General features: G+C 42.1%; 1 pseudogene; it reads right to left on the reverse strand.

The window, feature by feature from the left end:
* LOC145343364 (NADH dehydrogenase [ubiquinone] iron-sulfur protein 3, mitochondrial-like) overlaps nucleotides 1-15,305 on the reverse strand; it is a 49,652-nt pseudogene extending 34,347 nt beyond the window's left edge.
* Nucleotides 15,306-15,946: the final 641 nt, after the last annotated feature.

A 15,946-nucleotide genomic window follows, 5' to 3' on the forward strand; every position in this document is an offset into this window, starting at 1 on the left:
CAGGCATGGGAACTCTGGCAATGCCAGCCTGGGCCCCTGGCACTGGCCAAGACACAAGGTGCCCATGCCCAGAGGACATCTTGGCACTGCCCATCAGGCATGGGCCAGTGCCAAGGGGGCAGGAGTTATAGGGGCAGACTGTGAGTTAGGGCTTAGGGAGCAATTGGTAGAGGCGGGGGGGGGGCGGAGGTGGGCATGCTGCCTCTCTGCATGGGGATTGATGGAGGCAGGAAGGAGGCCGGCAATTGGTGGGTGGAGTTTCAGCTGGGGAATTGTGCGCCTGTGCAGAGATTTGGGGGGGGGGGGGGGGGGGGGGGCACAGGGGTCAGAGCTGGGCCAGGGAATGGTTGGGTGGCCGCAATTGGGCCATGGGGGTTTGGGGGTGGGGGGGCGGCCCAGCAGGGTCCTGGGCTGGCTAGCAAACAGGAAGATGACAGTTCGGGGCCATTGCACGTACGCTGAGGCCCGCTAGTTTCAGCCTCTCAGGTGGCTATGGACCCCACCCCTGAAATTTAATCATATTCATGCTGGTGGTCTGGGCAGTGCAGAGTATGGGAGACTCTAGCCTGAACTCCCACTGAAAAGAGCAAAGTGACTTACTCCAGTTTTCCCACAAATTTGACACTGAATTTTTTTGGGAGAAACACAACCACTACCCCCCCCCCCGCCATGTTATTTTCTGATGGTCTCAGTCAGTTTCAGAACTTTGTGCCTCTTTTTAGTTCCCTCTTTTTATCTCCAAGCTAGATGCTACTTTATGGTCTCTTTCTCACTCTCTTTTTGAACTCTCTGCTGCTTTGTGCGTTCTCTCTCTCTCTGAACTCCCACTGTATGGATTGATGAAGTGAACTAGTTAGTACACCTGATGGTGGTTGCTGGAACCACTCTAAAAATGCTTAAGTTAGGTTTTATGAATTATATTTGCAGGGCTAGGAGGTCAGTGTGCTTACAAACATGCATTATCACTGGGCTCTCCTCACTAACACCAATCTGCCAACTTGCCTCTATGGATGAACCAGGAGATATTGTTCTTTAGTGGGCTGCCTGTCTCTTCACCAATCCAATAGTCTAGGATTCTCTGTTGACTTGTAGCTAATGAAAGATGGGAAAATTTCTGCTCAGCTTACATTATTTTAACATTCCCATACAGTGAGTGAGATCCAATTTCTATTGTACTCACCTTTCCCACCCCACACTTTTTTTTTTCATTTCTCTTTTTATTTACATGAATTTTTCTTCTGTTTATTTTCATAGGTTAATTTTGTACACCATGCAAGCCAGGTTGGAGATTTACAGTTCGAAAATCAAGTTTGCTCTTCTGAAGCCTTTGTCAAATTTTTGTTTTTGATCTTAATGAGGCAGCTCGATCGTACATTAAAATGTTGCCTGGGAGATTAGATGCAAGTGACAACACATTAAACAGAGGATAAGAAGGAAAACAAAAATCAGTAAGAGTTATAACTTTCTATTTGCAAATTATGGTTATGCAGCAGCCTGCCAGATTAAGAAGCAAGTGGTACCTATAAAAGATTAAGTTAGTTTGGGTTCCATTTTCTTCCACTTGTTGTTTACAAAATATAATTCATAGAATCCTATAGTACAGGAGGTGGCCATTCGGTCCATCGAGTCTGCACTGACCACAATCCCACCCATGCCCTATCCCCATAACCCCATGCATTTACCCTAGCTAGTCCCCCTGACACTAAGGGGCAATTTAACATGGCCAATCCAACTAACCCGCACATCTTTGGACTATGGGAGGAAACCAGAGCACCTAGAAGAACCGCACACAGACAACAGAAGAACGTGCAAATTTCACACAGAGAGTGACCCAAACCAAGAATCGAATCCAGGTCCCTGGTGCTGTGAGGCAGCAGTGCTAACCGCTTAAAAGGTCTTTGTGCTTTGTATTCACAATTTTATTGCTACCATTAGAAAATGGAAGAAAATATACCCTCCATGTGCAGCTCAATCCAATGATACATTTGTTTAATTAGCATCATACTCTCGGAAGCTGAGTAACAAGGACACAGCTCTAAGCTGTGAATCTCATGTGCAATCCAGTGCCTACATGACCTACTCCAATCTAATGATATTCCAAGTACTGAGAAACGGAAACACTGATCGACTTGTCACTAGCTACTCAACTACATTATCTCCCTAGGTCCTCGTAAGATAGCAGACTTCTGTACATTTGCATCACATGCATGGAAAATGGGCTGTAACTTATTTCCTACCTTGCATTCTGATCAAATTAACCCTACCACAATTAAAAAAAATACCTCTTTGAAATAACATAAGTGCTTCTGTAAACTGTGGATCCTGCAATGTGGAACTCTATGTCACTTTTAAAAAAAAATGCAGTCTAGTTGAAATTTGTAATGAGATAATTGGCTGAAGGTGGGAGAGAAATAAAAAAAATGCAGAATCCCAGTGGGGCACAAGAATTTGGCACAGACACGAAAAGGGTTTCAGAATCTTTGACTGAATACTAGCAGCACAATTCAGAAATAGTATGGTGGAATAAAATGACAAAATCTTTGAAAGTGAAGAAAACAGATTGGCAAACTATTCTCCATCCTCAATTAAAAAAAAGTCACAATGTCACGATTAATCAATCGGTTACAGCCATCAATAAGATTCAAGAGAATGTGGAGAATATACATAGCAAACAGGTAGAAAGTGGATTTCCCAAGCTGTAAATGTATTAAACTAATGTCACTAGTTTACTCACAGATGTTCTGATTTATTTTGTTTGCTATTCCAAAGGTTGTTATAGAAGAACAAATCTCTCCCTCTATAGTTTTTTTCACAAGCTTGTCCAACACTTTTGTAGTGTAAATATTGTTGTAATATATGATTGCTTTACTTCTTAAAGGAAAAAAGATGATTTTGATTATAGACCATAAAAGAACCTATATTTGTGGGTGGCATGGTAGCACAGTGATTAACACTGCTGCCTCACAGCGCCAGGGACCCTGATTTGACTCTGGCCTTGGATGACCATCTACGTGGAGTTTGTACATTCTTCCTGTGTTTGAATGAGTTTCCTCCGGGTGTTCCAGTTTCCTCCCAGTGTCTAAAGATGTACTATGTGTCGTTAAGGGGCTGTCACCCCTGTTAATTTTTTAATTGGTTTATTTCTTTTTTGGTTCAAAATGAGCAATGAACAGTGAATACGTGGGAAATTAGGTGAGATGGGAGGAGAGCTGTGCAACTGAATAATTATTCTCTTAAACTCCCTTGATAAGGGAAAGGTTTGTGTCTTGGTCTCACCATCATCAATTGCCTTGGATCCTATGAATATCTTTCACTATGATATGGTAGCTTTCCCTTGGTAAATACAGGTACAAAGCATTAATACCTCAAACATGCCCTTTGCCTCTATGCATTGATCTCCTTTATCAGTAGATTAAGGAGATCAATTGATAGTCCTTAATCAGGTCCATCCTTAGACCATCATTTTATTATTTATATGCCTATAGAAGACTTTTGATTTTCTTTTAGGTTAGTGTCAGCCTCTTTTCATACTCTTTCTTTCTCTCTTTTGTTTCCTTTTCCACTTATTCCTTCAGTTGCATCAATGGCATTACGACTTGCTGATAAGCAGAAGGCAGAGATCCACAGTCAAGGCTGGAATTTTCCGGCCATTCGCGCTGGCAGAATCCTCCAGTTCTGCTGAAGTTGCATCCCTGCCATGGGTTTCCCAGTGGTGTGGGGTGCAGTCACCAGAAAAGCCTATTGAGCAGTGTGCTGCCTCCCACCGCTGAGAAAGATACGGCAGGGTAGCCAGAGAATCCTGCCCTAAATCCTTTCATTGTTAGCCATGATTCAGCACTCTAACCCCCAAGTTACAGATTCGCGGTTCAAGTCCAACTCCAGGGCTTGAGCATAAAAATCAAAGCTGGCACTCCCATGCATTACAAAAGGAAGCCATGATGTGGAGATGCCGGCATTGGACTGGGGTGGCCACAGTAAGATGTCTCACAATATCAGATTAAAGTCCAACAGGAATTACAAACTCGTGATTCCAAATAAACCTGTTGGACTTTAACCTGGTGTTGAAGCATCTTAATGTACTAAAGAAGAATGTGAAAGTGCATCTTTGGTTGGATATAAAAGTTTTCATTGGACGATTTTGAAGAAGAAGAGGCGAGTTATCCCCAGTACACTGGCTAATGTGCATCATTCAAGCAACATCATACAAAAAGAAATATTGAGTGCAATCTCACCTGCCATTCACTCCATACTCCCACCAGCCAAATATCTGCTCACTACGGCAGGAAGGGAAAATCCTGCCAGTGTGAGCAATGGTAACATTCAGGCTTTTATCCGGACACTATCACATTGCTGTTTGTGGGTGCTGTGTATATATTACCTTTCATATTTCCTACATTGCAATGGTAACTACACTTCCAAATTGTGCAGTTTGTGACACCTCGTAGTCATGACAAGCACTACTTGAATGCAAATGTTTCTGTCCATTTCCCTTTCATTCAACCTGGTTTTCATCAATCCCACCTCTGTCATATCCAACCTCTTTTCTGCTTCCTCTTAATGCTTTCTATTTTGTCTTCTTGGGAGCTCTGACTTACTTATCCTGTCATTATGGATGGATCTGGATTGTATGAAGCCTACTTTCCATTTCAGATTTTCTGTCAATCTGATTGCAATTTATTTGGGCCAGATGGATTCTCATCCCACTGAAAATGACCCTCTTCCAATTCAGTATTTTCATTCTAGGTTGCTTCTTGTTATTTTCCATTATGTCCCAGAAAGGAGACAGGGAGGAAATTTACAGATACCTCTGCCAACCTGGCTACCCTATAGATTACCTTTTTTGTTAAATAGACAAGGCTTTATCATGACTCATACCAGAGGAATTTCTAATCTTCAGATAACAGGCAGGGACCTCATTGTACCGTGGATTTGAACCTGGGTCCCCCAGACCATTACCCTGGGTCTCTGGATTACTAGTCAAGTGAAAATACCACTATGCCACAACCTTCTCTATTTAATTACAGCCTTTGATGCCCTTCTTGGCTCCTTCAAATGAGTTAGTTTCATCCCTCTTTCATTTGTCGTTGGTACTGATATGGGACCTGATCTCTGGCCATTCACCCTCAGAATGCTCTGCAGCCACTCAATGACATCCTTAGCCTGAGCATCATGGAAGCAACATGCCATCATGGGATAGAGTATTCAAGACAACAGCATTTCACTTGCGTAAGACCTGGTGAAATACAGAATACAACTTTGGTTTGACACAGTCAGGAGAAATCTGAGAGAGTAGAAAGAGTATTGCACCAATGCATTCAGATGTTGCCTGCTATCTGGAAATTAAAAATAGCAAAGAAAAAAGGACTTGCTTTTAATGATGGCATTAAGAAGGGGATGGATTTGATAGAAGAATTTAAAACTTAGAAAGAATTGAAAAGTAGTTTTCAGTGATGGTGAGCTGTAGAACAAGGGATATAAATACAAGGTTAAATGGAAGAGACTTAGAGTTATAGAGTCAGAGAAGTTAACAGCAAGGAAACAGGCCCTTCAACCCAATTTATCCATGCTGCTCAATTTTTACCATTAAGCTAGTCCCAATTGCCAGTATTTGGCCCATATCCTGCTATAAAAAATCTTACGTAACTGTCTAAATGATTTTTAAAAGACAAAATTTTATCTGCCTCCATCTATCACCTGGCAGCTTGTTCCAGACAGAGTACAGGAAGCAGGGAGGTGTTGTTGCAATTATGCAGAGCCTTGATGAGGCTACACCTAGGATATTATGTGCATTTTGGTCTCCTTTTCTGAGGAAGGATGTTCTTGCTCTCGAGGGAATGCAGCAAAGGTTTACCAGGCTAATCCCAGGGTAGGTGGGACTGATGTAAGAGGTGAGGTTGACGTGGTTAGGATTGTTTTCGCTGGAGTTGAGATGAGATGAATGGGGTGGGGGAGTCTCATAGAGACTTATAAAATTCTAACAGGACCAGATAGGTTGGATGCAGGGAGAATGTTCCCAATGGTGGGGGAGTCCAGAATCAGGGATCAGAGTCTGAGGATTTGGGATAGACCATTTAGGATGGAGATGAGAAGACATTCCTTTACCCAAAGAGAGGTGAGCCTATTGAATTCATTACCACAGGAAGTAGGTGATGCCAAAACATTGAATGTATTCAAGAGGTGGCTAGATATAACATTTGGGGCAAATGAGATCAAAGATTATAGGGAAAAAGCAGGATTAAGCTGCTGATTTGGGTGATCAGCCATGATTATGATGAACTACTGCCCATGTGGGGAATAAACACTAACACTGACTGACTGAGCTGTTGGTACAAGCAATTTCCACCCAGGCAGAAGCACAAATCATCTGTGAGTAAGAAAATTAAAACTCTTGAAAAATATATGAATGTGTGTCAGTAAAACTAATATAAATCAACAAACAAAATGATTCCAATCTTCTAATGACAACACACATTTTAATGATTTGCCCCTGGTAGAGTGAAGTCAATCAAAGATTTTGGAATTGATAATAAGCAGCTTTGGTATCATAATGTGAGCTACCTGCCCTACTGACATGATATACGATGAGATGTCAATCCTCTTTAACAGCACTGGTTCAGGATCTCTGAGAGTGGCTTGGATTGTTCAGTTATATCTGTGGTGTGACCACAGAATCACTACAGTACAGAGGAAGCCACTCAGCCCATTGAGTCTGTGCTGACCACAATGCCAGCCAGGGCCTATTCCTGTAACCCCACACATTTATCCTGCTAATCCCCCGACACAGGGGTTAATTTAGCATGGCCAATCAACCTAACCCAACATATTTGGAATGCGGGAGGAAACCGGAGCACCCGTAGTAAACTCAAGCAGACACGGGTATACTTGATACAGACAGTGACCCAAGGCTGGAATTGAACCTGGGTCCCTGGCGCTGAGAGGCAAAAGTGTTAGCCACTGTGCCACCATGTGTTCCCATTACAGGTAAACTACCACTGAGGTAATATTAATTTCTACTTTGTTATCACATGTCACAAGCTTGCAACTGATGTGATATTATTACAACAGCAATGTTTTGCTGCTTTGTCACCGTGGCACAAAGATACAACAGTGTACATTCTTGTGGTTTTTCCTGTCTGCCAGTTCCTGTATAATGAGGCGGGAAGGCGCATTAATAACTGGTGTCAAGTGTATCCATTCCTTCATTACATTTCAGCAGAATATCTGTAAAAGTGGGAAATAATTTTTTGTTGCCCTTTTGTTTTACACCAAATGGCAGATTGCTTTGGAGGATCACATTATGCGGTTAGCAATGATCCTGCTGGTGGGAAATGTGGTTCAAAATTATATTGATATCCATGTCATAAGCAACACTGGTGACTTCAGGGCTAGGTTTGAACTGTATTATGTAGTTTTTTTTAAATGGGACTTTGTAGTCTAATTAAAGATGCTATCCATGTTGTTCAAGGTGGTAATTAAGCGCTCAAGAGCTCACTGTTAGGAACATCGGTGATTAAAAATATCCATTCATTTTATTCAACTCAGCTTCTGACTACAGGAATGATAAAGTTACCAAATAGAATAATTTTCAAAAGGAAATATTGTGAAGGGCTTCAAGCTGGTGATAATGGAACATGCAATGCAAGAAGTTGACAATAAATATCCGAGAGAAGAATGTCCACTGTTCAATATCGTCTAATTCTGTATCACTTTCTCTGACTAATACTAGTTACCTTTTGAGTTTTCTGGCTGTATCCATTTCCCCTGGCCTCAGTAGCTTCCTCCATATTTTCACTGCATTCTGCTAAGCTGTATTTTAATTTCAACTTGAATTTCCCTCTTATGAATGTGATTCTATGGTTCCATGTATTGTACCAACCACTGCTGTTTAAATGGATTTAAATCACAGCCAAAACATGATGACAAAGACTGACGGGACTTTCTTTTGTGCCTTTTTAAAACATTATGAAACTTTTGAATTGCAAAAGTATTGTAACACATGACAATAATTACATTGTGATGGTCGATGTGAGGGTTAAAAAGATCTTAATGATTTAATTTGATTTTGAATTGATTTATTATTGTCACATGTATTAACATACAGTGACAAGTATTGATGAATCATTGCATTAAAAATACATTTACATTACAATACAGCACATAATGGTGACATTTGAAGGTGTAAAAACATTTTACATTTACTTCAGAATGCTCCCAATTCCCCAACAAACTTTTCCCAGTGGTCATGAACTCCAAGGCAATGCACTTATTTTAGTGATGACAAAATCCACATTGGCCAACAAGAAGCGTGCATTGGAGGAAATGTGTGCGTGCGTGTGTATATGCATTTTTTTTTGCATCCATGGCCCCTATCCAACCCATCAAATGACACGGAAATGTATGGGGTCAGGAAGCAGAGGAAATTGTGTTTTCAAGCAAAAAAAATTCCGTGACCCAATTTGCATCTCCACTGGGAACTGGAAATCCGACTCCAACATTAACCTTGTAATATTAATAAACCTTTACGTATTTTGTACTTGTATATATATAATTGCAGATAATAGGAAAGATAATACTGTAACAGTTCATTACTGAACTCAATTTGTTAAAATGCTTTGTACAAATTATTACATTTGTTGTACCACCGGTGGTGTTACAATTGACTTATACTAATACATCTAAATGACCAAGTTATTCTAACGATCCACCGGAGGTTTGGACTTTATCCACAAGCGTGCTCTTCATTTGTATACTGCATGTATATATCTGTGTGTATGTGGTGTGTGTGTGTGCATATATCTGTGCTGCATTGACCACAATTCCAACCAGTCCCTATACCTGTAACCCCACGTATTTCCCTTCCAATCCTCTAACACTAAGGGACAATTTACCAAGGCCACTCCACCTACCTGCACATCTTTGGACTGTGTGAGAAAACCAGAGCATCCAGAGGAAACCCACGTAGACACAGGGAGACCATGCAAACTTCACATAGACAATCATCCATGGCCAGAACAGAACCTAGGTCCCTGGCTCTGTGAGGCAGCAATGCTAAGCACTGTGCCATCATGCTGTCCCATTTTTGTAAAACTGTGCATTGTTCCAGTCTGTCTTCAAAAGATTCTGAGCAGGATTTTCCATTTGTGTTCTCCCCAAAACTGGAAAATCCTGCCTGAGGTCAAAGGACCTTTGCATGGTCTGACCCCTGACCCTATTCACCCTCTACAATCCCTGTGGCAGGTGGGACGGGAAAATACCCCCTGTTAATTGTATATTTATGGCTACTTTTAGTACAGTCAGTAGGAGACTATCATTGAATAGAATCATAGAGCCCCCCTAGAGTGCTGGAGGAGGTCATTTGGCCCATCGAGCCTGAACTGACAACAATCCCACTCAGGCCCTATGCCTGTAACCCCGCATATTTACTCTTTTAGTCCCCCTAACACCGAGGGTTAATTTATCATGGCCAATCAACATAACCCACAGGTTTCCCCCCACGGCTGCATGGCTTTTCTCCACATGTTCCGGTTTGCTCCCACAGCTCAAAGATGGACAGGTTAGGTTCATTTGCCATGCTAAATTGCCCCTTAGTGTCCTGAAATGCATAGGTCAGAGGTATTAGTAGGGTAAATATGTTGGATTATGGAAAAAGGACATAGGTGGGATTGTTGTCAGTGCAGACTCAATGGGCTGAATGGCCTCCTTCTGAAGTGTAGGGTTTCTATGTTTCTACCTTTGGTGTGGGAAGAAACCGAAGCACCTGGAGGAAACCCACACAGACAGAGTTTGTACAAGCTCCACACAGACACAGTCACCTGAGGCAGCAGTGCTAACCACTGAGCCACCATGCCGCTCCGCAAGTGACTGATCTGCTTTTAGCTCTACAATAGCATTCCATCATAAAGAAGAAAGTAAACATGCACCAAGGATCAGTAAGTATGAAGTATCAAGGAAAGGTCGCACAGGAGAACCATCCTGATAGTTTGACATTTGATGATATTGATGGAAATTGTGTCTATTGTAAAGATGCAGTTGGTACAGAGTACTGTTTGCTCATGTATTTTAATGTTAAATAACTTTTCTGGTTCATAACCTGAGTAGCGGAGTGTGATGGAATGTATACTTACTGAAGATGAGGTGGTTATGGGGCATTTTCCAATGAACCAAAATACAGTGACAAGATTTCCCTGTTCATCCCCTAGGTCTTTGTAGATTTATTCAGTTACTGAGCAGATTGAAAATAAAATAGCTTGTGGCACTGGTCACTGATGCTGAATGCACATGCATATCAAGCATAAAAATTCAAAAAATGTAACAGACTAGATCAGGAAGGTGAATATATTCTTTGTGATGCTATGCAAAGTTCTCCATAATACCTTGTTCACTGCTTATTATTCAATCCTAGGCCTGAATCCTTAAATACATTGTATTTTGCTTTCTACAGAGTGATTAATGCAAATACTGCTGACCTTTTCTTTACTCTGTCTCTTTTCTCTTTTGTAGTGCAACATATTCAGTCTCTCCACTTACCACTAAATGATCAAATGGCTGTTACCAGCCTGATCAATTCTTTGATGACTCAAATATAGCAAGTAAGGCTTTCTGTGTTATACAGGAAAAGCCAAGAGGTACAAACAAGACCTTGCTTTTAATGGACCAGCCACACAAACCACAGCACTCAATACCCAACTTCTATTGTGTGCAGAGTATTGAATTCTGGTGTGAACATAACCTGCATCTGTGGAAATCTAAACATCCCCGCTGCTTCAATCCACTGCCAGAGTCAATGCACCAATAAAACCCCATAAAGACCTCAAATAAAATCTCTCATCGAGAGTGAGGAATGCTATGAGGTATAAGATATTGGAACACCTTTGTTACAAGGTTCAAAAAGACCATGTAAGAATGAAAATAGATGGTGAGCTTCCTCGTCGGCACCAAAAATAAGATTTGTGTTCTGACAATGGGCTGGATTTTCCAAGATGTGGACTTGCAGATGTTGGACTGGGGTAAACACAGTAAGAAGCCTCTCAACACCAGGTTAGTTTAACACCAGGGCTGTTGGACTTTTACTTGGTGTTGTGAGACTTCTTACTGGATTTTCCAGTCAGCAGTAACACTATGGCTGATGCCACTGGCTGCATTTAGAAATGCGTTGTTATCATTTTCATGGCTGCCATAGGAAACCCCTCCCCAGCTGCAGAGTGCACCCATCGATTGGATGAGTAGGGATGGCCTGTGGCGAATGCCATGATATCTTTGACATCTCAAGCTGAAAGAGTGCCTCTTGGGGTCTGTCTTCAGAAGCTTAATGATAGGCAAGTTTTTTTTTACTTTTTAATCATCAATCTATTTTGAATTCTGAGAAACCACCCCCCCCACCCCCGCAACTCCAGTCCCCTACCCACAACTCTGGCTCTGCTTATACGCCCTCCCACATTTCACAGAAATTATAGAAATCCTATAATGCTGAAGGAGGCCATTTGGCCCATCGAGTCTACACCGACCACAATTCCACCCAGGCCCCACCCCAACACATTTACCCTCTAACCTACACATCTCAGGACACTAAGGACAATTTTAGCATTGCCAATCAACCTAACCCACACATCTTTGAACTGTGGGAGGAAACCGGAGCACCTGGAGGAAACCCACGCAGGCACGAGGAGAAGGTGCAAACTCCACACAGAGTGACCCAAGCCAGGAATCGAACCCAGGTCCCTGGAGCTGTGAAGCAGCAGTGCTAACCACTGTGCTACTGTACCACCCAATCTGCCTCTGTTGATCAACTCCTACCCCTCCATCCCCCATTTCTGGCCTATTCCACCTTTACTGACACCTCCAGTTCTGCTCCAATGTTGACAGGACTAAGGAACTGAGGGGCAGCCTGGAGTACAGGGGGAGGAGGGGCGGGGGTGCAGGAGGGGAGGGGTGTGAGGGCAGCGATGAGCCAAGGGTGCAGGTGATGGTTGTGAACAGGGCCGGTGGTGTGGAATCGTATATGAACAGACCTGAGGGGGGGGAGGGATAAAGATGAGCAAAGGTTCCACAGATACCCGGGGAGGGGTGAGATTTTGTTTTAAGTATCCCAACAAATCTCTATTAGCATTGGTCACAGTTAAATCAGAGGATGTAAGCCTTATAAAGGATAGGAATATTTAGCTATACAAGATGGAATGCGTGTTGCTTTCAGTCCAAAAGTGAAATTCATTTAAAATGGATGGTGATTTAACTCCAAGGCAGAGTAGAACCTTGGATTTTTTGTATTGATCATTAGAAGTTTGGGAGACATTTTATAATGTTTCTGTGCTTGGAGAAAGACAGACCGTGTAAGATTGTTTGGTACCTTTTGCCCTTGTAATTAATTAAAGTAGTGCACTGCTCCAAAGGGAGCTTTAAGACAATGTGGGTGCAGTCCATGATGACCTAGACTTGGGTAAAGTCTGCAGCCTGTCCAAAGCTCAGAGTCCTGTCTTGCTGCTGATCACTGTAGAGTGGAAAAGGCCTGATAATACAAGCATATGCTCTGGCTGACTGGTGCCCCTGATATCCTCAATTACTGACCAGAAGGAACTAGATCAGGGCTGCAGTGATCTTATAACAGGCAATGCAATGCGGCAGAGAGATGAAACAACTCAATCACAGTTTCTGTAAAGTCCCCTACTATTTGAGGGCGAGAACATGGAGATGGCAGCTCTGAATGAAACAGAAAATCTCATCGGGGTCCTGATAAATTTCCATATTCACATTTTTTAAACAGGCTCAATGGTTTCTGTTGTGCTTACTGGATGTCAAAATCAAAGTCTGTCTGTAACTCAGAACAGGTGGGTGCAATTCACTATTGTTTTGTTATTTTAGCTTTTCAGTCTAGACCTCACAGTTCTGATGAAAAACTATCAACCTGATCCATTCGTTGCCCGTTCCACAAATGTCACCTGACCAGCGGAGCACTGCCAGCATTTACAGATCCCCAGCATCCAATGCATTAGTCTTACGCGAACTTACATCGTATGTTGTTTGCCAAATAATTTCAACTGGTGATGCACTGCATGTTTTAACATCTTAGCAACCACTGCGTATCCATTTTTAGTGTTTAGTGTTACCACTAACCAAATAATATACCATAAGATATGGGAGCAGAATTAGGTCATTTAGCCATCGCGTCTACTTGGCCATTCGATCATGGTTGATAATTTTCTCAATGCCATTTTCCCTGTAACCTTTGATTCCTGTTACCAATCAAGAATCTGTCTGTCTTAAATACATATTTCATCTAGCCCTTTCTTTAAAGAAACAGTTTATGCCATACACCAATAGCTAATCTTCTGGGATCTTGCCCACAAAATTACTACTCTATCAGGGGAAAAAAAAGTCTTCTTAATTTCAAGTTTTGCATAAGGTTCATTAATTGCGTATACATGTCTGCACTCATGCTCCAAGTTAAATTATCTGCTAGCATTTACATTACAGTCTTCTTGGTGTTTAATTTTCCCCCATTTTATTCTATCAAATTGATGCCAATCCATGCCAAGAACATCTCACACTGAAAATGCATTGGAAAAAGCTCTCATTTAATTCAGACTGCTTAATTCAAAATCTTAGATTACACAAGTATAAATTCCTGCTGGAATCAGGATTCAACAAAAGCGACTCACCATTCTAAATTAATTCAGCATGCAATCACCATCAGTTGCATAGGGCAGCTAACTGAGTCCTACTTAGTGCAATGGTCAAGGGGAAGACACACAGCAGTTAGAAAACATGACCAGCCAGAACTACAAAACCCTTCCAATTGCTGAAAAAGGCAGCAAATTCGATGAAGAACATTCAAGAATATTGAAGTGATACCATGGAAATGAAATGCCCCTCCCGTCGCTCTCTCAGGCTACCTGAAGGACAAGGAGAGAAACAGTGGAGGATGCACACTTGAGCTTACCAGACAGTCAAAGCACTTTGCTGAGCCATTTCTAGCAGGTGAGAGCAGTTACACCTGGTCAACTATCCAATGTCAACTTGATAAAAAACCTGAGTGAATGTGGTGAAAATTTGGGAACAGACACTTTCCACATCAGAAATTGAGTCCTTCTTTTCTAAATAAGTTGCCCCCGAACAGCATTTTTCTTTAATCCTATAACTGTAATTTATTTACAAAAGTTTTATACAAGCCATTAGGTTTTACAGAAAACCACCATTTTAGGTCCACATTAAAATTTACATTAGTCAAGATATTCCCAAAGGATTCAACTGCCCCTTCATTACGTCTCAGGTCTTTTTTCTCTCCTTCCTCAAGTTTAGGCAGTTCAGTTGGCGCACTGTGTGAATATGGAATCATACAGTGCAAAAGGAGGCTACTCGGCCCACTGAGTCTGCATCAACCACAGTCCCATCCAGGGCCCATCCCCACAACCCCATAACTCCATGCATTTACCCTAGCTTGACCCCCTGACATTAAGGGGCACTTTAGCATGGCCAATCCACCTAATCCATGCATCTTTGGATTGTGGGAGGAAACTGGAGCATCCGGAGGAAAGCGCCGCAGACACGGGGAGAATGTGTAAACTCCACACAGACAGTGGCCTAAGCTGGTAATTGAACTTGGGTCCCTGGCGCCGTGCCACCAAAGCTTCCCATGGATTGTTGAGGTCAAATTTGTGGAATTCTTGGACAAATTCAACAGGCTCAGTTACAGCATGTTTGATCTCATCATCATAGCATATCTCAACGTAACCTGAGAGTGGGAAACCTTTGTGAAAAGGATGGTCTTCAAACCCGTAGTCTTGTGAGAATCTGGGTGGTCAGCAAAAAACACACCTACATATCCCAAATCTTTCTCTCATACCAGTTTGCAGCCTTGAATACAGGTACCAATGAATCCAGTGGCATCAGTTCATCTGAGAGAGTCTTCACACAGATATGCCAGTTAAACTGAAGTGAAAACCAGTTATATACAATCTCAGATCTATATGGATGAGAACGAATATCCACTGCAGTCTCATTTGCAAGAGATTTGAACTGGGCATTGGGGTGATCCCACAGAAATGTCAACACTGGGAATTTTGCCATCCGGATGGATAAAAATCTCCAACTCATTGAAACAGTCATCTGCTGGATGTATTTGGGAAGAATCTCTGCAATATATTCACAAAATGTAGATAGCTGGTTGTTGCTGCAGTTCACTCCTTGGTCAGTCTCAGAAACAGACCCCTCAAACCTACTTGGTGATGCTAAAGTACTGTGGCCAGGAGTAATACTCTGGAAAGCACTCTGGAATCCAACCAAGCCATACTCACCAACCTGGCCACCATGGTAATGGAATCTCACACCAATGAAAATAATCAGGTAAGAAAATTGCTGAACACTGAATTACCATCAGTGAGGAAAATGAAAGCTACGGACTACTGGATACTTCAAGACCCCTAATGTTTCAGTGGCTTTGATTTGCTCTCTAACACAAAACAATAATTCAGCATGGAGTCTGCTGTTCCTTGAAAAGATGGTGCACTTTGATTGAAATATGGCAATGCAAGGCAGAAGTGTCACCTCAGTTACAGATAACTAAGGGGTCCAAGTGCTTGTGGCAAAATGAGATGGAACCAATGTCATGCCTGACAACTGTGAACCAATCAATTCCGGCGATTTACAGAAACAAAGGAATATCTTGTTTGAAAAGTTACTGCTGCATGCGACTTAGATGTACCACCTTTCTTGGGTGTTCTGAAAGTAATTTGCATGATCTATTTCTCATGGAAGGAGTTCAAAGCAAAAGTTCCTGCCAGCTCTTCTTGGTGATATTCATTGATCTCATCAGCAGAGGCAACAGCTGTAACAAATATAGTCAAGGATCCCAAGCTTATGCAGGCAGCTGACATTTATGGAGAAAACCAGTGTATGAGTTCTCAGCTATGACTGCGAGCAGACCAAACCTTTGCATTTGCCCTCCATGGCAAGG

The sequence above is a fragment of the Carcharhinus amblyrhynchos genome, chromosome 5, assembly GCF_965287045.1.
Source record: "Carcharhinus amblyrhynchos chromosome 5, sCarAmb.v2.hapA, whole genome shotgun sequence".
NCBI lineage: Eukaryota > Metazoa > Chordata > Chondrichthyes > Carcharhiniformes > Carcharhinidae > Carcharhinus > Carcharhinus amblyrhynchos.